Here is a 24,674-nt window from a genome sequence, read left to right as displayed (position 1 = left end):
AGCGAATGGCCCACTCACAGTGCAACGGCAAAATTTTGCTGTTTACGTGAATGAGGTATTGTGTATTAGAGTAAGATTAAACTACATAGGTAGGTACGTATCGTGCACAGTAAAGAGCAAGGTCGGTGCACCGCAATCTCACTAATAGCACATTCGTTTAGGTTTTGCCGCAGCAATCGAGTAAGTTAACATTTTTTTATAGGGCGTTCAACAGCATACGTTTAGCAGTTAAAATTTTAGTCAAGCAATATTGGACTTCAAAAAAAGGAGGAGGTTCTCAATTCGACTGTACGTTTTTTTGTATGTATGTTACGCGATAACTCCGGTACTTGTGCACCGATTTTCATGATTCTTTTTTGTTAGAAAGAGGGTGCCTCCATAGAGGTCCCATTTAATTTTGAAGAAAATCATCCACCTCTAAGAGTGGCTGTTCACGCATGAAGATTCATTTTTATAAATAGCGCCTAAATTTTATTATAAGGAGCAATTATTTTAATGGTTGATTTTGCTATTCTCTAGTTCAAGGCGTTTTTCTCTTTCAATATACTTTGAGAGAGAAACCGATTTTTGTTATCTCCTGTGTCAAGTTCCGTACAGTGGCGAACTAGGGGATAAATCCGAGTTCGCGCACTTTCCGGTAACCGATTTCAAAAAAACTTGGCAAATAGATTTAATACCACGTACTTTTGAGTTTGGTTTTTTTAGTAGGTAGGTACTCTGTACTGAGATTATTATACATGAGTTTAATTTGTAGTGTGACATGTATATAAAAACTGTAATAGAATTTCGAATACAGCTTGCAATGTAGTCAATCTAAATTAATTAGATACTTTATATTACAATTACAATGAAATGGACAAAAATATACACAATTTTCAAATGTAATAAGAATAAGTTTATAAATGAATTAACAAAGTTATGATTAACATTAGGTAACAGATGAAGGAGGGCTAATACCTCAAATAAGTCGCTCACCTAAATGCACGCCTCGGATGAGCAAAAAAGATAATGTTATGTATGCTGACAGGCAAGTTGCACCTACATATGTAGGTAGTTGTAAAGTGTGAGACGATTTCCTTCAGGTCGTAGGTGGTTCGTACGACTAGATGGAACATGGAAAGCTTTGTAACGCATGTAACGACGGCAACGATAGAGCACACTAAACAAAACGGTGATGGAAGCGAATTAGTAACTAATTTTGAGTAAGTGCCACAGCGTAGTTCGAATCGTGGCGACAAAAGTGGTATTTACTCAACACGAAATCACAAACGAAAATCTATAGGTAAATTCCATGTAAATTCATTCGTCGCATGGTAGCACGTGGGTAGCACAGTTGAGATAATTGTCCTTGATATGCTTACTCAAATTGTGTTTGGTAGTCTATCTCCTCTTCAATTTTGCTAAATAGGTGAAAGGAAAATACGTTCAATAACTGTAGAATTTTGTTCAACGTAAGATTTGAGTGCTGATAGAGTGTATAAATACAATTGTTGAGTACAGCCTGCGACACGAATGCATTGCCTACTTTGTACCTACTCGAGATCAAGTCTATCCAGTTCGAATGGCGCTTTTCATTGCTCCTTGTTACCGATGAGACCGCCAAGTTGGCCGCCGCCAAGGGCATTGAACCCGACCTCTTCGTAATACGATTGTAGGTAGGTAGTCCTGCGTCTTCGCTACATCGTCGTAAAAGAAGCGGTATTTATTATTAGCGATGATTCATTCAATTGATAGCATTATGTCATTGTTGCGATAAACCAGTTGTGAAGGTATTTTAGTAGAGTACGGGCGGCCGCATGTAATTTGGAAATCTCGAATCGGAGATTACCTTCAGCTGCACATTAATAGAAGGGCTCAGCGCCAATGAAAAGCGAGCTGCGATAACTTTATTTTATTATCGTCCGCATCGACGCCGGCTCCATAAACGCTAATGTCTGAGTAAAGTCGCCAGCGCTGCCGCTACCGAGCTACAACGCTCTTATGTTAGAGTATCTAGTTTGGCTAGAGGCGGCGGATCAACTCGGCAAGTGTACCTACGGGTGAAGTGGCTCCGCGTGTTAACGCCGAGGCCGTGCAAGAGGCCCATCGAAATGATTATGTTAATGATGTAGGGACATTCGACGTGGAGACAGTTTCCCATGCGGCGGCTTATCGAGTGGCGCCTGCATTAGCGCTCTACCCCGCGCCTCGCACCGCAACCCCCGCGGGCGCGCCCTGCGCCGGCGCCGTGGCTCTTAGCGCGACAAGCCGCGGGGTTTTTTGTACCACGAGGGTAATTAATTAGGCCACTCGCAACCGCTGGGAAAACGACACTTATTTAGGCCAGTTTCGCAATCTCAGTTGTGCTTTGAACTCCTTGTCTACGTCCTGAGTGCCTATAACTTGTTTTCTAGTAAGCAGTTGGTCACAACCTCACGAAACTTTCAAGCCTACGGGTCGTTGAAACTTTGAATAAACATCACGTTTTATTCGAGCTGAACATCATGTTGCAAATAATCGACCATATTAACACATTGTTATCGGTGAACCGATATGCTATTTTATGCGGTACCTACCTATTTGTTGGTAGGTCAATGGGTACCTATCAATAATTCTGCAAGACGATGAGGGAGCGTCACCGCGGCAGTGCCTTGGGTTGCTACGAGAGGAATGTTTTGCTCAAGAATTCTTTTGTGTACAGTTTTTGTGTAACAAGTTGTAAGAGGTGACGTGGCGCTTCCCTATTGTGTAATGATTCTCTTGCGAATGAGTCATGGCAAAGCCAAAATGGACGATTACAGCCCCGACGGTGATACTTCGCCCGAGTGACCAGGATAAAGGGCGAAGGACTTGCGCGGTAAGCATTAACGAGCAGATCATAATCTACGGCTACTGAATGGCTGCCGGCTCCTTATTAATAATTCAAATGTTATTATAATGCGCTGGCACGAGCGTGGGCGCCGCGTCGCCGCGGACGCGCGCCATCCCTGTCGCCTCAAAGGCGAGCTCATGGCGCCAGAGCGGGACGAACGCCTTTGTTTGTTGGCTATTATAACCGAGAAACAAGCCGATCGAAGTGGATTAACACATTAACAGGTCGCCGTCGCCAGAATAAAAGCATTCCCGGTGCGTGTCGGGAAAAAATTCGATGACAACCGCCGGGGCAATTAGTAGGCCGTGTAAACCCTCCCGCCGGACCTCTCACGCCCCGCGGGCGCCCCGCAAGAGCCGACGACGATGGCTCCGGCTAATGCGGGGCTGATATCATCGGCGGGGCTCACTTTACGACTGACTTCGTCTTTTTGCAATTTTACGAAAGACGTGACATATAAGCGTTAAGAGGACAACATTGTAACGAAACTCGTTGAGATTGAAAATATTATTGACTGGCTACCTGTGTACATACCTAGTTAGGACTTATAGGTAGGACACAAAGTAATTCTCGTTGTTTAATTATATCCGAAAGCCTTATTTGAACTGTTCTTATTGCTAACAATGTTTTCATAATCTTTTTTCAAAAATAAATCTTGGTCACTTACAATAAGTACCTACAGTTGGATTTATACTAATGCATCGCCAGTATTGGCGAGCAACGTCTTTAGTAGCCATGTCCGAGTGCTTGCGAGTGGTGAAAAGTGTAGAATAGGTCATTTTCATCCATTAATTATCCATACATTTCAGTTTTCTACATGTTGCAAGTGGATTGAAGGTGCACGTAAGACGACAATCACTAGCGTAAGTTTACGTACGAAGTATAAACTTCTATAGGTGACATAACATAGAGTAACACGCAGTTAGTACCTAATGAGGTTATAATTAGATAGGCTGAGTGGTATACCTACCTACCGGTGGCAACGGGAATGTGTGCGGACACCGACTGTCGGCGACGCGCGTCGAGCGTCGAGACGGGAGGCGATTATTCAAACAAAATTCAATAGATAAGCACGGGCGGCAAACCAGCAAGCCGAAGAATTCATCAGCGATCGATTTAATTGTGCCCGTCTCTTCGCCTCCAGCTCGGTGGTGTAGGCGAGCAGTGCGGACGGGCGCGGGGGGCGCGGGGGGCGCGGGGTCGCGCGGAACACGGAAAGGCTTTCGAGGCGGCGCTTCACAGGCCGCGCGGCCGCCGTGGACATGTGCACACCACAGTGCTATACCGTCACAGCGATCGCGAGCTATGCTTGGAATAATTTAGATGGGTTATCTCTCAATACCAAATAACAACGTATTTATCAAGAGAACACCGTGTTGCACGATTTCATTTTGGTACCTACATATTTTATTGGAAAAAATCTCTTTTGATCCAATTGTACTGATCTAGTAACATGATGGGTATCTGGTGATCTGGTTCGATGGGAGGACAAAACCGTTATTAATTTCCTCAAAACAATAATTTGTCATGCTTTTCATAATAAATAGATACCTACTAGTTCGCTCCATTTGATTCCTGATCGGTAATAGCTAAATGTTATGAACGTGCTCCATTGGGTATGCGACTATTCTTCATTCTAAAGCGTAAAAACCGTCTAAAATGGTAGCGCGCCATCACACCCGTACCTCATCTCATCGCACATAGTGCAGGGAAACCTTATAGAGAGTGTCGGTAAAGCGCCGGCGCCGCTGCTGCGCACGGGGCCGGCTCGCTTGATGCTGCCGCGACCGATATCGCCTCTCAATTAATAGCCGGGCTCATGTGACGGCGACAAAAACTCCGCGCCGCCATTCAATTGATATCTTAGGAATGCGGCGGATGGCAATCACGTGTATTCATAAATTGTGTCCTCGCGCCGCAGCGGCAGCGCAGCCGCGGGCGCCGCGCAGGCGCTCTGAGGCCGGACAGCCCAGTGCAGCCGGCCATGGTACTATTTTCTATTAACAATCAAGTGTGCAGTTGAGAAATCACAGATTAGCCTTCTTTTATGAAACCCCTCAAGTGCAAACCAGTCTCGCGAACACACGACATTCCGTACCAACATTTTTGCCAGACGATTTTTAATTACTTATATAATTTGTGTTCATCTCTATCGTTTTTCTCTATTGCTTAGTTGAATATCTACAAATATAACTTTGAATATGTTTTTATTTATTTATTTATTTATTTATTTGTTTATTTGCAAACTTTACAGCTTTTTAATTTTCGTTTACAATCATAATAATATACGTATATAGCCAATAACAAAGTTTGTCATATTACATTTTAATTATAGCGTTACTTTATCTAGCGTTAATCTATAGCCTAATCGAAAAACAAACATGTTGAAAATTTACATTAAGTTCTTAAATTAATGGTAATCTACATATTATTAAATTATTACATACAAATATAACATTATTATTATATAAATTATAAAGGTGTAAGTGTAAGTATGTTTTAGTGTTGTGTGTGTTTGTGTGTGTGTGTGTGTGTGTGTGTCTGTGCTCTGTTTGTTTGATAATTATTGCCTTCTAAACTGGGGATGATCCTTCAATATGTTTAGAAATGGAGTGCGGTTTAAATGGAAGATGTCCACGTCTCTAAATCTATCCTCATAAGTGCGCATTATTCTTTGCAAAACAGAGTGTTTTGCGTAATTCGAACGGGCTAAGGTCGTACACAAGGAGTGCATATGCCTCGTGCGTTTTGGACAGGCACACAGACCAATGCAAGCCGTTAATTCAGGACAATCCAATACGGAGTTAACCACGTCATATAGAAACTTCATGTCAGACAACAGACGTCTAACTTCGAGAGAATCTAGCTGATAGAAGTTAAGTCTGTCGAAGTAACCATCTTCCCTTTTGAGGCGGTAGTGCAATCTACGTGTGAAACAACGCTGCACGGACTCTAACTGGGCTATATGAGTCACATAAGACGGAGACCATATAGGGGCTGCGTACTCCATCACGCTCCTGACATAAGCAAAATACAGCTTTTTTAAAGATTCAATTCTTCGAAAAGATTTAGCACTTCTATGAAGAAATCCTAGCATTCTGTAAGATTTCTGAGCAATGAAGTCGAAATGCGATGTATACAAGAGCTTATAATCTAGTATTACACCCAGATCGCGGACGAGTTCGACTCTAGGAATACAGGTATCATTGAGATGGTATTTGTGAGACAGAAAAATACGCTTCCGGGTGAACGTGATAACTTGGCATTTTTTGACATTCAGATCAAGACGATTCAGTCTACAATAGTCCGTTAATCTGTCGAGGTCCGCCTGAAGCCTTTCGCAATCAGCTGCACAACCAATTGGCATAAAGATTTTATTTTACTTAAGTAGAATCGATAAAATGAGTTGGTTTAAGCAAGTATTTTTAGATATTTTATCAAATAAACTCCAACTTGATACCTACACGAATGAACTAACAATTGTAAGATTTATTTTCCTACTACGCATTTGGCATTCCGTAGAAAATTGCTGGTAATATATTTTTAATGTAAACTATTGAAGTATAGTTCATGGGTGAACATCATTATTATGCTAGGGAAGTATTCGTTTTAAAGTCGAATGTCGAAGATGGACCGACAGTGAACTCATAAGGGTTCTAAGTATAAGGCAGGGATCCTCGAAAACCCTCATGGTTCTTTTATTATTTTTACCTGTACTCTTTATTATTAAGTTATACTTAAAATTATAAGCCTTATTTTATAAATCCATATTTCTATTCCACACCTCGACCACCTCTGCGAGCAGCTACTACATACTCATGATACGCTAAAGTTAACAGATAATTGTCAATTAGTCGCGAAATTTTTTTTTCAAAACAAAAAAATTTCTTAAAAAAAAATTCTTAAACCTGCCTCTCGTGCCCGCCGCGCCACCAGCGCCCCGCCTCCGCCATAATTTGCGCTTCCACATTATGACATCAGAGCGGCGCGGCGGTGCCGACACCGAATTCACTATCCAATGTTGATGGGCATGGGTTTGTAATATTTGAAATTCATCTTAAACCGGTCAGTTTCACTGCAATCACGGTGCGTGGAGTATTTGCAATCCCCTCTATAAGCTCATACTAATCGTATTCGTACTGAGAGAAAGCCGCCGCCGCAAACGCCTTGTATAGTAATCACTTTTAAAAGGACTATGTTTAATTTTTATTTCTGTTTAGGTATACCTAAGTGCTTTTCTAATTTAAAGAGAAAATATTTTCCTATGGACGAACTGTTCTGTTTAAAACAATCTATGTACAAGTTTCATTTTGCTATTATTAAGTTAATAAAAAGAAAATAAATATAAAACATTTTTAATGAAAATTCAGTTAGGTATAGTGTTATATCCACAAAAGAATGCTGTTTTTTTTTCAAAAGTCTGGTATGTTATTATTTTTTTTATATTAGCTCTAATTTTAAAATAAAACAGTAACAGACGATTTTCATTAATTTATTTAATTTTCTACTAACAAGTTTGTCAAGTTGCTCGAGGTTGATTTTGCGTCCTTGTGAATTTTATAAACATTAGTTGGAAAAGTTTTTTATTTATTAAAGATTAATTTAATCAATGTTAAACCGTTACAATGTTTACATTTTCAGCTGTTTCTGCTTTTTACCAAAATCTAAAATCAAATGCATTTTGTTGGGATTTGTTTCAAGAAAGGTTGAAATATAAACATTACTAAGTATTTTATATCACGTGGAACAGAAATAAATCCTTTTATTTATGTTCCACTACATATGTGGTGTGGTGTGCGTGGTGCCGGTCTGAGTGTGCATAAGCTCAATTTCCACGGCGGGCATGAATCATCTGCATTAACAAAAATATACCACATGAATCAAATGTAGGTTCTCACGAGTTTTCCATTAGAAATATTTCATTGGCCCAGGGACGATGTCGTTTCCACTAACTCTACCTTCTAAACATTCATTCGAAGCCATTGTTCCGCATTATCTGTGCGTATTCAAGAAGCCGCTACCTGCCCCCAGTCAAAATAGCATGCTACTAATTATTTCTCCGTACTGCATCACTCGACTAACTCCTCACGAAGGTCATAGTTTCAATTGTTGACTCGGTAAACCTCATCCTATTATCGAGGCTTTTGTTGGTTAATTTCTTCTCGCTGAGAACTTTTGTGCTCTTTGTACGAGAAAGTCTATTTCATGGAGTTCTGGTACCATTTCGTAAACCCTCCAAAATAATTATATGGATAGTCAATCTTAGCTAAGGCGTTCGCAGGCGTTCGCTGGTCGCATGCATTTTGTCGATCCAATTTTTAAATGTTTTTTCGTTCGGGCTTGTTGCCGTTCCCAGTGTGTGCCGACCCGAATATGTGTGAAGCATCGCTATCGTAGCATTCTCTGTGAGCAGAAACAGACGCTTTTTCACCTTCTTTTTTACGTTTTTCATGACGGTGGTGACAGCGACCACCGATAGAGCTAAGCTGTAGTTTTTCCTAATAACATACACATTTACAAGCTCAATGTTCACTTTTATTACTCGGCGGTGGGATTCTCACGGCGAGAGTCAAGAGTACGGCCTAAACAAAGTAATTCACATAGTATTCAGCTGCTATTCCGTAACGATAGTTATACTATAATTATAATTCGTTGTATGCACGTCCCTATACTCGTATTGGGCACTGCCTTCCTTTAAAGGCCCGTTTCCAAGATAAAGCTTCACTGTGAAAAAAAACCGCGTTGGAAAGTGCATATGTATAAGTGCAAAGGAAGACGATACCTCTTGCTAGTGCCTTGCGCGGGTGACACGCGCATACCTAGGTACCTCATGTCATAAATATCTACATAATGATGGTAATGGTTTGAGTAAGTTGACTCGCGGTGAAGCTCGGTCGTGTACTCCGACCCAAAGGGAGGGAAAACTAGTTTTGCACTTTACTCACTTATGTTAGTGTGGCGATGGCATCGTACTCGTACATTGCGTGGGTTTTGTGGGCTCGAGCTTGGGCTTATTACGGTGTTTTTTTTTTGTATAATATTCCTACTCAAAAACAGACCCGGGTCATTGCGCATTAAAAGAAATTAGAATTCAAAACAATAACGACACTAGTTTAAATTCGCTGCGCCGGCCCCGGACACGACCGCCGGAGGGTCCTAATATTAAAATGAATTTGATAATGTATTTAAATCGAAAACACTAACTTTCCTTAGGGAGACCAAATTCAATGACTGAGCAACAGTAGGCATCCATAAGAGTAGGTCTCGTTTGTGTAAGCTATACGCTATGAAAACTTATAATATTAATTCCAGTTTTATAGAATATGTTAAAAATAATTCAAAAATAAAGGGCCCCAAACGTCGGTTTGTTTGAAAAAACAAATATACGCGATTTAAATCCGGAAAAATTGTTTCATTTCCTAATTCAAAAATATTTAAAAAAGTACCTATGTGTAGGTAGCTGCTAAGGTTAAGTTGCACAGCGATAAAAGTAGACGATCAAAAAATAAATCTAAAACTACTTGGAGTATAAATAAATAAAGAGTCAGGCATGGTTAAATGACATGATATAGGCATAGTTCTAGAATTAGACGGCAAACTTATAAAATCTAAAGAAGAGGTAGCCTGAGCTTTCGAATCATTCTTTTCGGAAATCGCCGTGAACACTACAGAATCATTAAATTCCTTTCCTTCTTTTCCTATTGATGAAAAATGTTAAAGTTTGTGGTAGTGTATTTAATTTTCATCATGTTAATCCACAAGACTTCATCAAAGCTTTTAAATCCATATATGTTAAAAAAACTGAAAATTTCTGGGCCATATGGACTAAAGTTATAGACTCAGTAATTTATCCAATTTCCCCACATTTAGTTGATGCATTCAATAGGTGCCTTGATGAAGGTATTTTTCCCGATTTGATAAAACACAGCAAGGTCATTTATTCCTTTTTGCAAAAGCGGTAGAAAGTTGATCCTAGCAACTATAGGCCTATTTCAATTCTACCAGCTTTAAGTAAAATATTCGAAAAGGTTATGTTGATTCAAGTGCTGTCCTATTTCGATAGGAATTACGTTTTTCATAGTGAGCAATATGGGTTTACTAGTGGTAGATCGACTAGCGACGATGGGGTAACGCTACTAAAACATATATTTAATGCTTGGAAAAGTTCCCAGAACGGTATTGGAGATATCTGTGACCTCTCAAAAGCATTTGATTGGGTGGACCATATCACTCTTGTTACGTTGTGGCGTTGGAACTTGTCTCATCATAACTTAATGGTAGAATTCAGAAAGTAGACATAAATGGAGTGACTTCTTTGGGTTCTTCGGTAAAAATGAGTGTTCCGCAGGGTTCAATACCTCGAGTCTTTCTTATTTCTCATTTATATTAATGATGTACCATTCTTTGTTAAAGACCTTTGCGGAATAGTATTGTTTACTAACATGACATTAACTATGACAATTTTAACGATGCCCTCTGAAAGGTAATATTTAATCATTGATGCCAAGAAGACAAAGTGTGTTAAATTTGAATTACCTAATGTAAAATCGACTAGAACAATCATAGAAATAAAAGTTAGACCTTGTTAACAAAGCTGTCTTTTTGGGAGTGATCTTAGATAGTAAACTTCAATGGTTCCCACATATATCTTCCTTTGCCAACAGATTAAGCAATGCTGCATACTTACCGATGTTGCTACTGCTAGACTAGTTAAGCTACTTCCATAGTATAATGTGCTACGGGATTTTCATGTGGGGTAAATCGGCAGATAAACAAACCATATTTGTGTTGCGAAAATGAGCGATTCGTTCCGTGTACCGTTTAGATTCTCGAGTTGCTCTAGAGAAAAGTTTAAGGAGACTGGTATCATGACTGTGACATCACAGTACATTTACTCAAATATTTTGTACGGCTGTAAAAATAACATCATTTCATTAAGAAAGAAGATATCCATAATGTTATCCTTAGAACTATGTGCAAACTCAGAGTACCACGATTTCGTTGGACTAAGTTAAATGATTCTTTTATGGGGAACTGTATATACGTTTATACAATAAGGTTCCGGATCATATATTAAGATTATCATTTCCTAAGTTTAAAACTTACATTAAAAGTATTTTAATTGAAAAGTCACATTACAAAATTGAAGAGTACCTATGTGTTAGATAAAGATGTATGGTAAGACAACATGATTTTAGATTCCACACAATTATGATTCAAAATGTATTCCATAGCATTTAACTTTTTTTATTTGAAAAGGGCAATCCCCAGAGTCTCTTGCTCGTTCTTCTCAGGGAAGTCAGCGTAGTGAACGAGCAGTAGCTTAAAAAGTAGCTTAAAAATGACTTTTTGAAGTGTTAAAATTTTACCTATGGAATAAATGATTATTTGTCTTTGATGTGAAAATTATTTCTTAAGTAAAATCAAATTATATCCGCACCTACAACCGCAGCCTGTAATTACAGCAGATGAAGGCTTCGCGCATTAAGAGCAGGAATGCGTCGACCGACGTGCTTCTGCCACCGGCAATCGGGCAGCGAAAGGCCCCAGCACGCGCCAAACGTTACGCAAAACAGACAAAAACCGTGAGGGATATTGAGCTATCGCAGCAGGCGGGGCTGGCTAATTGTCCTGCGACCGGGACGGCTCTATACCCGTTGCTGCTGGCGCGAGCGGGACGGAGGCAACCCCAATAATCCCACTATAAATAACCCGACTTCTAATGCGCAGGCGCCACGGTTTTTTACCTCCCGCCGAAGCACCGACCGCGCCTTTTGATACTTGCAATTGACTTTCTGAATAGAAGCTGATAACGGCAACATCAAGGAAATGACAATAGGTGAATGGATTAGCCTCTTTAGGTGTGATATGAATTTTGAAAGCATTTAAATAATTATCAGTCGAATTTATCGCACTATATCTCAGCGTTCATTCTGGTCACTCGGGCACGTAACATAAGCTATAAATAATACAACATTATGCAAATAGCGCAGCGTGTCGCTCGGAGGCGGATCTGCGCCTGTGTCGCCGCCTTCCACGCCACGTATTCAAATGACCGTATATAACGACACAGACCGCTAGTGTCCTAGCTCTAGCAATAAGATGCTTAATTTACACATGTACTTACACGTACGTTTTTCATAATGGCACTCGCTTTATATGGAAAATATATTATTGTCGAAACACATACGCTAGTACGCAGAACAGACGCCTCTTTGCATTAGCATAAATAACGAATAACTTTCGAAGGGAATCGAGTTTTCGAAGCGAATATGGCGCTCGAGGCATGGCGGCTTGTAACGCAAGTTTACATACCGCTACACTGGTAATTAAGGATTTCAAACTACCGAAATGTAACGTAAGTACTTATGATAAAATATATCGACGATCGCGAAGCGAAGTTCTCAAAACACTAACTTAAGAACTGGCCGTTCGTAATATACAGGTGTACCAATGACGTCAAGTCTTTTCAGGTTTTTTTTTTAATATCACGGCCTTGTATAGACCGTGTCAAAAGCGAGTTTTTTTGTTTTTTCCCGGCAAAGCAATGTTTTATGTACCAAGGATCACCTTAAATGGGTTACCTCTGAAGAAGGTACACAAATTCAAATACTTTGGACATTGCTTGGCAGGCGATGTCAAATACCAAACTGATAAAGATAACACTATTCAAGACATATAGCCAATGCTATCTCGGGTGGTCTGTAGGTAGACTACAGGCAGCCAAAGGTACTCAATGCAAGGCGTCCATCGTCACTTCATCCCGGTGACTAACGCGTTGATCCAAGATGTTCAAATAAAATTATTATTATTATTTACTTTTTTTGGAGGTTTTCTTCACTTCACTCTTCTTCTTTTAGATAATTGTGTAGATACAAATATCATGATCGGTTGAAATTTGAAACGGGTTATCGATAAAATAAAATAATTATGCAAAGCCTATTATCAAAATGCTTACATCATAGTTTACGTGGACCTGCCATGCCGTGGCGATGACGGCGGAGTGCGAAACGTCTTCGACGGTTTTTGTCCGGACGTCCCCGGCACCGGCCCGTCATGCGTCAGTGGCGACGCGATGGGATGACAGATTGCTCTTAGCCCCTCCGACTGGTCAGGGGCGGGTACACACATCACACCTTTATGACTATGCGCTTTTTATTAATTGAGTCGTTTTTCACCCACTGTAAACGATACACACTAGTTTTTTTTTATATTTCGGACGTGAAGGGTGCGATTTTATATTTTGTCCCTTTACATTTGCGTGTTTCGATATTTACTTAACTAGTACTACTTACAGTTATTAATTTATTGAGCGTTCATTTTTGAATTTAGAATACAAGTTTGAATTTGACGGATTCGATGTTCATTTTATTGTACTTATTTTTGGGTCCCTTTAAATTGCCACTAAGCATTTGCTGATAAAATTCCAATCTGCCTAATGATCCATTCTCATTTAGGGAACAAGTATTTTTAGGACGAAAGTATTAAAATAAAAAAGTAATAAAAGAGGTGCTATACCGGATGACGCATGCTATCGGAAATGGGTCAGCGCCTTGATCAGGAGATCAGATAACGTTGATATTTATTAGCAGTAGAGAGTTGCTCGGAATTTGGCGGAGCTGGTCCACAAAGTGACAGACATAGGTCGTAGCGTCCGGTGGTCTGTGCATACCTGCGCGTGGGACGAGCCAGTGGCACTGCAAAGCAGGAAGCTCTGGCGCCAGCGCACCTCATGCCTGCGCCATGACGTCACTCATTACCACGCCACATTGTTTGTTATCGGGCGTAACTTTAATTTGACCGTGGCCGCTGGCACCCGTGGGTGCTAAATATAAATAAACCTTTACACACAATTGGCGCACAGGTCGGCCAAAAATTTTTCGTTTTTTGAGCTCTATTCCGATAGACAGTTCGCTATATAGGCACCTACTCAAATTTTGACATTTCTAAAAACATACACTTACACCTCCATATTTTGTGATGTCTAACCCCTTAACGCCCAAATACAAATTTGCGTTAAAGAAAGTAAATTTTTTTTATGAACCTTTAGAAAATAGCTTACTTATGACAAAATTATGAAGAAAAAAAAAATTTATTTTATTTTTTATGAAAAAAAAAAATGCTGTCCACAAATGGGGACAATGGGCTCAAGCAGTGTCAAAAAATTTGTAACAATATTTGTCGGTGCACAATGACTTCATGCACTTTTTGTATTGCCAACGCGGTCGTTTGTGGCTCAGCAGCTAAGTATTTGCACATCGTAAATGTTAAGTCAACTTCTGAGCGTAGTGACCAACACCAATGTACTGTAGATTTAGCACCAAAGAAGCTGCTGGATGTTAACTTTGACTGTTTGTATCTCGAATAGTGATGTGATGTAACCGTTAAACTGTAGCTGATCTAGCTTCGTATCATTATTGGTCAGGAGGTGTAAACGCCGTGTATTAGCCAGTGGTAGGTCCAGCTTGTAGGGGAACAAAACACACCACCAGTTTTTGCCTCAAATGGCAGTGCGATACAAAAGATTGATGGTTTGCATTGGCATGGTTTTACTCTTCATGTGCATTACAAATCTGGTACTAGTAGATATTTATTAGATTTACCTTTGCAGACAGTTTCAGTTGTTCGATAACCAGTTTGCCGTAGATTATTAGATCTCGTTTATAATAATAATAATAATAACGCTCACACTCAACATAGCCCCGCACTAGGGAAACCCTGTGTCGCGGGTGCCATGGACACACACATAGACAACCACAAATTACACCCAAACTCACGAGAGAAATAAATGTAGGCCATACAAATATTTCTCCCGGCCCGGGAATCGAACCTGGGACCTCTGCGTGGCAGTCCGGCATGGTAACCGTTCGGCCACGGAGGCAGTTGAAGTCGTTACATAAGTATAGTACTTCTACATAGGTGAGCGCACTCGGTTTTTAGGGATATACCCCCTAAATCTATCTCCACATCATGGTCTTTCTCATCCATTACAGTTTCAATGGCTTTCTGAAGCCCATAGTAATAATTGTGGCTGCCAAATACCCGTTGTGTCATTATTTACTTGAAAATTACTTATAGATGAAAAACTAATAAACTACCCCTATTACCTACTAAATGGCCCCAATTGGGGACACCGTTACCTATATACCACCTTCTGAAGTTGTGAAAACACTATTTCACTCAATTATATAATTTTATTTTAGAGTATACGAATATATTTCAACAATATATATGTAAGGAAGTAAATAAATTGTTGGTAATAACATACAGGAAAAACAATTAACTTTAGCGTTCTACGTGTGCGTAAATTAACCCCGCAAAAGGAACAGTAAAACCACTTTTATTTAATTCTAAACAACTTTTTTTAAGTAATAAAATCAAGATTCACTATTTTACTTCACACAGACACTTTTGTAATGAGTATTAATAGTAATATAAAAAAAATACTTAAACTAATCTTCTCGATTGGGCACGGCGCACAGTGGGCCCAAATTGATAATTCTTGGACATAGGAATAACTTGTGGAGTATCGAGCTAATTTTTTTTTATAAGTATGATAGATAATAACATTCATAACAACTTTATGAATGTTATTATAATTTCTTGAAAAGTTGATAGTTTCTGAGAAAAAAATAATTATTACTTTTTTGTATGGAGTAATATACATTTATTATCTCAAAATATTCGAAAATGTGATGTGCGTGGGTTACTTACAGTATAGTTCCAATCATTTTCTATGTAGAAAAAATAAACCGTCTCTGTATGTACTTGCGGCTTTGTAAGTAAAGGTGCGGCAAAATTGCTAATTCTTTTGTGTACTTTTTTAACAAAATACACGAGATTCGACTAAAAAAAAATTAATTTTATTGTAATTTAGAGAGTGTTACAACAATAACATGAAAGTTAAGTAGAAACTAGTATATTGTGTTAAAAAATAAATAACCACATTAATAAACCACACACATTACATTTTCCTACATTTTGAGATAAAAAATAAAATGTTTATTTCTCCAAGCAAAAAAACTAAACATTTTTTTCTCTGAAACGGCAGTAAGTTGCAAGAAATTACATAAGAATAAAAGTTATCAGGAATATTATTATTTCTCATATGAAAAAAATCAGCTCTGTATTCCTAAAATTGTACCCATGATTAAATAATAATTGATAATTCTTGGACATAGGAATAACTTTTAGAGTACCGAGCTTTTTTTTTTATGTGATGTGTAATAACATTCCTAACATCTTTTATTCTTGTATTGTATAAATTAATTATTTTTGTATGGAGAAATATACATTTTATTATTATCTGTTAATGTAGGAAAATGCAATGTGTGTGGTTTATTTACAGTATAGGTCCAATTGTTTTCTATCATGAAAAAATAAACCATCTGCAGGTACTTGCGGCTTTTTTTAATACAATATACTACTTTCTACTTAACCTTCGTGTTATTGTTATAACACTGTCTAAATTACATTAAAATTAATTTTTCTTTAGACGAAGCTCATGTATTTTTTAAAAAGTACATAAAAGAGTTAGCAATTTTGCCGCACCTTTACTTACAAAGTCGCAAGTACATGCAAATGGATAATTTTTTTCTACATAGAAAATGATTGGAACTATACTGTAAGTAACCCACGTACATTACATTTACGTATATTTTGAGATAAAAAATAAAATGTGTGTTTCTCCATACAAAAAAAAACATTATTTTTTTCTCCGAAACTATCAACTTTTCAAGAAATTATACAAGAATAAAAGTTGTTAGGAATGTTATTATCTATCATATAAAAAAAATTAGCTCGATACTCCACAAGTTATTCTCATGTCCAATAATTAACAATTTGGGCCCACTGTGCGTCGGGCGCAAATGGGCTAATACCAACATTTTAAGTCTCGAGAGAAAAGCTAGAAGCGTATAGGAATAAGTCATATGCAAGTATAAGTCTAAAGTATACATTTTTTGTATAACTTTTTAATTATAATTATGTTGATGTCGGTAGTTCTTCATTGTTAGCACACGAAGTTAAGTCATTTGTTTATCAGCAGCAATAAGCAGTCGAAAGCCGTAACTTTAAAAGTGACGTTCTCCAGCTTGCTAGTTACTTTCATAAATATGATACACTGCCAATTTTGTGATGTTCTGTAATGTTTTTTTAAAATCATAAGAACAACGAGAATTGTAACTTATTGTAACGCTTAATTAAAAGTATTGTCGAGAAATCCGAATATCAATAAATTATAGCTTAAAAGAAGAATTATGCGATTGATTATAGAGCACTTACAGGTACTCATATTATAAGGTGCTTTATTTAGTGACAATTAAGTTTGATTTTATGAATCGATTAATATTCAAAAATAACTGGAATAGTATATACCTTGGTAAAAATAAAAGATATATTATATATGTTTTCTGCAGAGTTTTCCATAAAATTTTTGTTAACCCTGTTGCATGCAATGCTTTTATATTGAGAATTTCTTTTAATTATTATTAACGTGTTTTGGGTCCGTTCGCTGTTGGAAATAAAGAATAAATGCTTCATATGAAAAATATAATAGATACTATGTATTACAACGCCACAACACAAAAATACACTGAAAAAAAGAATAAAAAAGACAGCAAAAGTAAAACAAAAAATAAAATAACAAATAAAACTAACGAAGCAAAACATACCAAATTTAAAATAGTCAATTCACAATTTTTTACAATAAAATTTAAATCAACACAACATTAAATAAAAACAAGAACTTAAAACGGTTTTTTTCCTAATAACAATAAACGTTCTAAAATCGGAATGCGTTCACTTGTACTTGACGGGTCAAGTGTACGCATGCGCATACTTACCCGCGTACACTTGCCCAGAGCACTGAATTGCAAATGAATGATCGCAAAACATTTGGAACCAGAAACTTATGAGATAAAAAATGCAGGTGCTACACTGTTTTGTGAGGCACAAAAATCTATGGATCATTTTTAGGCAAAAACAGATTTTATTTTTGCTTAAAAATGGTTAACCAGTGAGTGCGCGCCCAAGTGCTAAATCGGAACTAATTAGCCATTCTTGCGCCTTGATGTGACCCAAACAAACCGCCTACCTCCGTTCCTCCAGAGATATAGCTCCTGCGCACACTTACCCACTGCTCTCAAATACCCCGAACCACTCTAGGTCTAGAAACAAAAACTTACTACTGTTTTCACGAAATATGAAACCGCGCTTCTGGCGCTGGTCGATTGTAATGTAGGATGGAATGTAGTCGGGAGAGTGTAGTTGACGCCTCAGCAGCCTCCATAGCCTTGCTTGGTGAGTTTAACGTTCAGAATTCAAAAGGGTAAAGAAATAGTGGTAATAAATCCAGTTTTACAAATATTATTCCCGTTTTTATTCATATTTGTTAAGATTTGTGGTAACTGGTAAACAGTTCAAAAAATTAAAGAGACGACGTGTTCCGTCACTCCGTGCCGCGATCGAGCAGGGAGTGACGGTGGAACGAAACAACATCAGAATGCGAGGCAAAAGAACTATGGAACAATTCAAAATTTAAATTGAAATACGGGAGGCCAGGAACCGGAGAAAGACGATGAAAAGGTGGCATGACGATGTAAGGAGGTCACACCGTCACAAATAGAAACCATTTTCTGCTTCTCCTGAAAAGTTGTTTTTTGTTCTTTAAGCCAATTGATTCTAAAGGTGTCGATAACGTACTCATTTTCACACACCGTATGGGCCACTTTATCCTGCATCTGAGCACTTCTTTGAAGCCAGCATATCAAAAATATGTTATAGATTGGCTTTTTCACAGTGGTTTCACATGGTGTAAAATGACAAAGGAAGCAGGTAGTGATTGGGGTCGATACATATCTATCGACTATTACTGAAAGTTGGTCACGCTTGTACAATAAATTGCCGAACTTGTTTTAACATTTGAATCACCATCGGCCCATTATTCGTCCAACCGCTGAGCACAGTTTCATTTAATTGTATTTTTTTTGATATTGAAGAACCGCGTTTAGAAGTATTTCTTTTAAAAAATGCAAAGAGGAGACATATTTTCAAGTGTTTCATTTTAATTCAATATAGACAATTAAATCCGCCTGTTCTTGTGAAAATGTAGGTATATGAATAAGAAATTGATTTCGACACTAGTGGGCCAACTGTCCCAATATGAATGAAGAAGGCAAAATATCGCAATTAGTAATGACTAGATAGACGTAAGTCACAATCCAGACATTTTTGGCAAAATTTTGCCTTCTTTCAGAATCTATTGACAAAACTGATGACAACTACATGGCTTTTTAAAATTTTATGAAAACTGGTAATCCAGCAAATGTTTCTCTGATAATATATAAAAATAATTTTATTTCGTCTTCAAAAAGCACACGTACCTATATTCGTAGACCTCATTCAGATAAATTGCGAAATATTTGAACTGTAAAGTTAGAAATATTTATGCTCTTATGATTCATTTAACGGTGTATTGATGCAGAGGGACGGTGGTGATAAATTGTAGACATTAGAAAGCATCAAGTTTGGCTATGATAAGTCACTCGCTCGTCTCTCTTCGCCTAATATAAAATTTATTATGAATCAATGACCCGTTTAATGTAGTTTCCCTTCGGGCGGTTACAACACAAAACATAATTGTTGTAAAAAAATTGTGTGAAGTCAACTTTATACAATTACTGGCAGGTATTTACATTTTATTCAAAAATTATTGAAAAGACATTATTGATTTGATTTTGCAACTATTATTGCACAAGGATTTTAAAGAAAGGTCCCCGATAGCGGGAAACAGTAACAATAAATAATAAGATCGCACTTAGATATGCTTGAATTTGGCTCATTTTCAACATGCAAGTGATTCGTAGATAACTACGCTGTAAATGCACAACGCGACAGTGCAGTCTCCGCTGTATGGAAATAACTATTGTACACAGACATCACGACATGAATTCATTTACAATATAGTTGTGAATGTACATGAGCACCTCACGGTGTGTTATTAGTTCGTGTCAAATTAGCTTACGTTCACATAAACGCAAGTCAGGAATTTGTAAAACGTGTTCACGGCGGCGCAGGCGCAGCGGCAGCGGCGGAATTCACAAATCTCGCGGCACGTAACTACTATGTGTCGTTTTTATAACATATTGATATAGGAAGTTGTAGGCTGTATATGGTAAATGTGTCAATGTAAAACCCATTGGTATGTTAACACAAATTTATTCATTGCTCAACATATAAATTCTCAATAACTGAGTTGTTGTGATGTGTTCTGTCTCCACAAAATCATTTTATTTATTTCTTTGGGATCGCCTAAATGGAAGTGAATCTGACTCCATCATTCGACAAAATCACCTGAACACATTTGTTCTAAGTCACCAAGTCATTTTAATCACTTTTATGACTTTTACAATGTCGAAAAAGTGCCACTCTGTCGATGGCAATGTATCATTTTATACTTATAAGTATATATAAATTACTTATTTTTAGTTTTAATTTGTTAGTTATAATTAGTTAGTTATTTTTAATGTATTTTACTCACTGGTCAGTGATTTTACAAAATAAACAATGTTTCATTGTCTGTTTTATGTATCTACTATATCTTTCTAATGTGCACTAATAATGTAATGTAATTATAATAGTTAATAACCATTGATTTCCAATCACAATGGCACTGATCTGACACAATGATATCGATAGATCTTTATGAATTTGCGTACTATGTGTTAGACAGGTACTGGGATACAATGTGTCACAGTCCTCGGACCCTCCACTCTCAGGCTAGTTCTATAAATAAATGTAATAGGTAATTTTAGTACAAATGTTATGAAAATCCAAACTTAAATAAAATAAACAGTAATGTAAAATTTAAAGAAAAAAGTGCGCGTGTGTGTTTGTGTACGTGGATGTAAATGTATTGTGTATGTACTGTGTGTAAATATGCGCGCGTAGCAATACAATCTTTGCCTGGTAAATTAAGTTCGGCATCGTACGCCATTTGGAAAATAAGGCAGCTAACGGAAGAAGCTACGGCAAAAGTAATTTACTTTAGTTATTTTCATAGTGTTATCGCCTATGGATGGCATATTGTTGTGGAGAAGAACGGCAGATATTCAAACAATATTTGTGCTCCACAAACGAGCTGTGCGTGCAATTTATAAGTTAAATCGCCGTCATACTTTGAGGGAACGATTTAAAGAATCAAACATTTTAACTCCGTTTATATTTGGAAGTATAATAAACGTTCATAGAAATGTAGCATTATTTCCGAAAATCACTGATAGGCATTACTTTAATCTTAGAAACAAAAATATTATTATTTATATAGCTCGTCATTTGTACATACGTTTTTGTAATTAAATTCCAGAAATTCAACAAAATTTATCAGAAAAAATATATAAATGGGAGTACTTCCAGCTATTGAATGTTTGTGATCACACAAAAAACATTCTTCTCAGATGAAATTGACCTGCTAAGGACTAGTGGTTTCTGGTCTAGTTTGTGACGATTTCAAGTGTAATTTGATTACCTACGCAATAAAGATACTTGATTTGATTTGAAATGTAAACATTAACTCCGTTTGCTCACATCATTTTAACTGCGGGTGCTTCGTGACTGCTGTTTACATTCTTTACGTGTTCTATACTAAACGCAAACTAGGATGATCCCTGTGACACGTATGTCATAGAGTTGAGGTAAAGTCTAAAAGTAAAGATTTTTAGTGTATTCGATTTTTGTAGCAAAAGCACTTTCGTATTGCTTTATTTTTGTGACGAATTCTGAACGATGTATAGATGTCTGAAATTGAATTATGTTGAAGGCATAAAACACATAATTATAATTCAAAATAGATAGATAGATAAAACGTTTATTTGGATCTACGGACACACATACATAACAGAAAAATATGTAATACAATAAAAAAAACGAAAAAAAAACAGCAGAGTCGCAGCACTGCCGAACACCCAGTTATGTATGTGCGCTGTAGCAGCGCGAAACGGCCATAGCTCTGCGTCGGTGTTTACTCAGGAGCAAACCGGTGGTTTTCAGCTATAACCTAGAGGATTCCGCGGATACGATAACCAGCTAGCTGACGCCATTTTCATGTTGTATAAATTAAACAAATAATAATTTCGATACTAAATAAATACGGAAGATAATATAAACATAATAAATTAAATTTCAATATATATTTTAGAAAATTTCAAAAACGTTATCATAATATTATAATTTAAATAAGTTTAGAAAAGTAATTGCACGGACATGTTAATTCATTGCCTATGATTAAAATTCATACTTTAAGGAGAAGACCCCCCCACACTACACATTTATTCATTACATTATCGAAAACTTTTTATCGATATACCGCATTTGTATCAAATGCAGTGTGTAATGAAGTAAGTAACCTTTGCAAATTGTCGTAAAAATTAAAGAATTAAAAAAAATGTGTCCAGCTCATTTCTCACAAATAAATATCGATTTGGTGTTAATTTTACTTTAATTTAATGTATTTACTTAAACATTTCAAAATGAGGCTTAAAAAAATTGTTTATGCAATACGCAAATTAATGCGCGTCGTTACAAAGTTATATCTACCTATTGTGTAGATTTTTATGAACTGTCACAGGGATCATCCTTGATTAGATATTTTAGTAAGTATACAGTAAATGTCAAAAGCTCGATTTGCATTATTATATGAACGATCCCAGAAATAGTTGATGTCGTTTTGCGAACGGCGATGTCGTGCCGGCGGAAATTGGGAATGTGACATCTTTCCGTCTTTTTTTCTATTGTAACGGCTCATAAAATAGTTTTTGCGTGGCCGTAATATAGATTTTAGTACAGATTATTGCCGGACTGTCAGTACTTTTATATCAGAGTAAATTTAGGCCTTTGGGACTGAGGCCTTTCACCGAGACAGACACGGCGATGACCCTGCCGACCATGTGCGTACAACTATGAACATTTGTAACTCTGATAGTAATTTTGTTTAGTTTTATACCTCCTTATCTGCGCGTGACTTGAAGGTGTTTGTAAGCCAAGGCGGTCGCGGGTGCGAAAAGGACTGACTGTTAGTTGTATATTGTACAGAATTTAATAATGCACTACAGAAATCACAACAGAATAAGGATCCTCAAATATAAGTGTTGTAAATAATTTATTTGTGGTTATTAAATTATAATAATTCAAATTTAGAAAAACGAAAAACGTAAGATACCTATTAAGATTTTGAATTTGCTCCAAATTGGACTTTCTATATGTTTCTTTGAAATGTTTGCAGAATACCTGCCCGTGAATATACATCTGAAGTCGAATCAGGCTAGAGCAGCGCCAGTGGCGACTAATCGAGCGCAATAGTTTTTGTGGTTGACAATGCAGCATGCAAGTCGACGGTTGGCGGTTGGTTGCTGGTTGGCCAATTAATTAGACGATTTATTGGCACTTAGCGCGTCGCGCTCGCCTGCGCCGGCGCCGGCACTGCTCGCGATGCGCATCCTCTTCACACACACACACACACACTCTCACTTTAGGGCATTTAGTACACCGGATCGTGAACGTACAAAAGCGAATTAATGACATATATGGAATAATCACAATGGGCGTAAAGACGGTATTTGTACAAGCCTGTGCCTTTTGGGGTTTGCAAATAGCATTCGAAAAAGTGGGAAACAACCATTAATTCTTGCCACAGTTGAGGAATATTAATAGATACTCTTTTTGGTTTGGCCGTAGTGGAGTAAAAATATAAATAGTGTTTGTCAACACAGCGTATTGAAATAAATATTCGACGAATGGGTATACCTACGAGTTGATTTCATATCTTTATCCACATGGTTATTGAAATTCAACAACTCTATGCAACTTGCGATGAGAACGGCCTAACATACAAAGTGACAAGCTCGATGTTCTATTGACTGTACTAATTATAAATTATGAATCTAAATAGCACGTGGTAATAAAAAAGGTCATATTAACATTTTGTGGAAACTAAATAATTTGGAACCTTTAGTTTCAGTGAGTGCAAGATTTTCTGTTTTTGACAACGAGAAATGGGAGGGATTCGTCACCTCGAAATTAGTTTCTATGAGAATGTAACTACATGCACGGACAACGGCACATCAGACTACACATTTTTGTTCGAAAATCGCCTCCAGTGCAACGGAACAAGATACGTCAATATGTAGCTTGATGTGCTGGCGTGTGTACATAAACTGCAACTGCAAAAAGTTCAATTATCATTATACCCGCGACGCGCGGCTTGACCACCGGCGACGGCACCGCGGCGACGAGAAATTGCGCAGTTTAACGAAAAGGCAGTGAGGTAATATGTTGCTCAGTGATACTAGTTTCTAAATAACCTAACTAAATTCAAGGTTAACAATAAAGTTCTCCTGGACTTACTTCTGTTGTCTGAAGAAGCAGGTGTTCGTGTTAACAGACGGCACAATTCTTCCGCACAAGTACCTAAAGGAAGCACTGACCGATATAACTACGGCAACCGTCCGGCTGGCAAGACCGCAGCGGAGGAACACGATACCGCCGAGTCAGCACTTTAGTCACTGCGAGTCGCGTTATCGGCGATCGCTCGATCAGATACACGTGTACCGGCAACTGCGCGCGCGGGCCCACTGCCGGCGAGCCGCGCGCGCCGCCGAGGCCCGCCCCGAGGCGGGGCCCTCTCCGCCCTCTCCGCCCTCTCCGCCCTCTCCGCCCTCTCCGCCCTCGCCGCCCGCGCCGCCCTCGCCGCCATAGTGGGCGCGCGGAAAACGCGCTTTTCCATTAACTGGCGCATCACGGGCGCGGGCCTTCTACCACGATTTATAGC

The 24,674-nt window shown here is 38.0% G+C and overlaps 1 protein-coding gene across 2 annotated transcripts in view; it reads right to left on the bottom strand.

Moving 5' to 3' along the window:
• The window catches only part of LOC113240192 (GATA-binding factor A-like), a 57,397-nt gene extending 32,926 nt beyond the window's left edge, over positions 1 to 24,471 (bottom strand). For both annotated transcript variants that reach the window (XM_026477438.1, XM_026477436.1), the window contains exon 1: positions 24,251 to 24,471. The gene's annotated coding sequence lies outside the window, so the exon portion shown is untranslated. The remainder of the gene's footprint in view (positions 1 to 24,250) is intronic.
• Positions 24,472 to 24,674: the final 203 nt, after the last annotated feature.

Source organism: Hyposmocoma kahamanoa, unplaced genomic scaffold, assembly GCF_003589595.1.
Source record: "Hyposmocoma kahamanoa isolate Upper Pololo Valley unplaced genomic scaffold, ASM358959v1 122, whole genome shotgun sequence".
Classification (NCBI taxonomy): domain Eukaryota; kingdom Metazoa; phylum Arthropoda; class Insecta; order Lepidoptera; family Cosmopterigidae; genus Hyposmocoma; species Hyposmocoma kahamanoa.
This window is presented reverse-complemented; position numbering and strand designations above follow the sequence as displayed.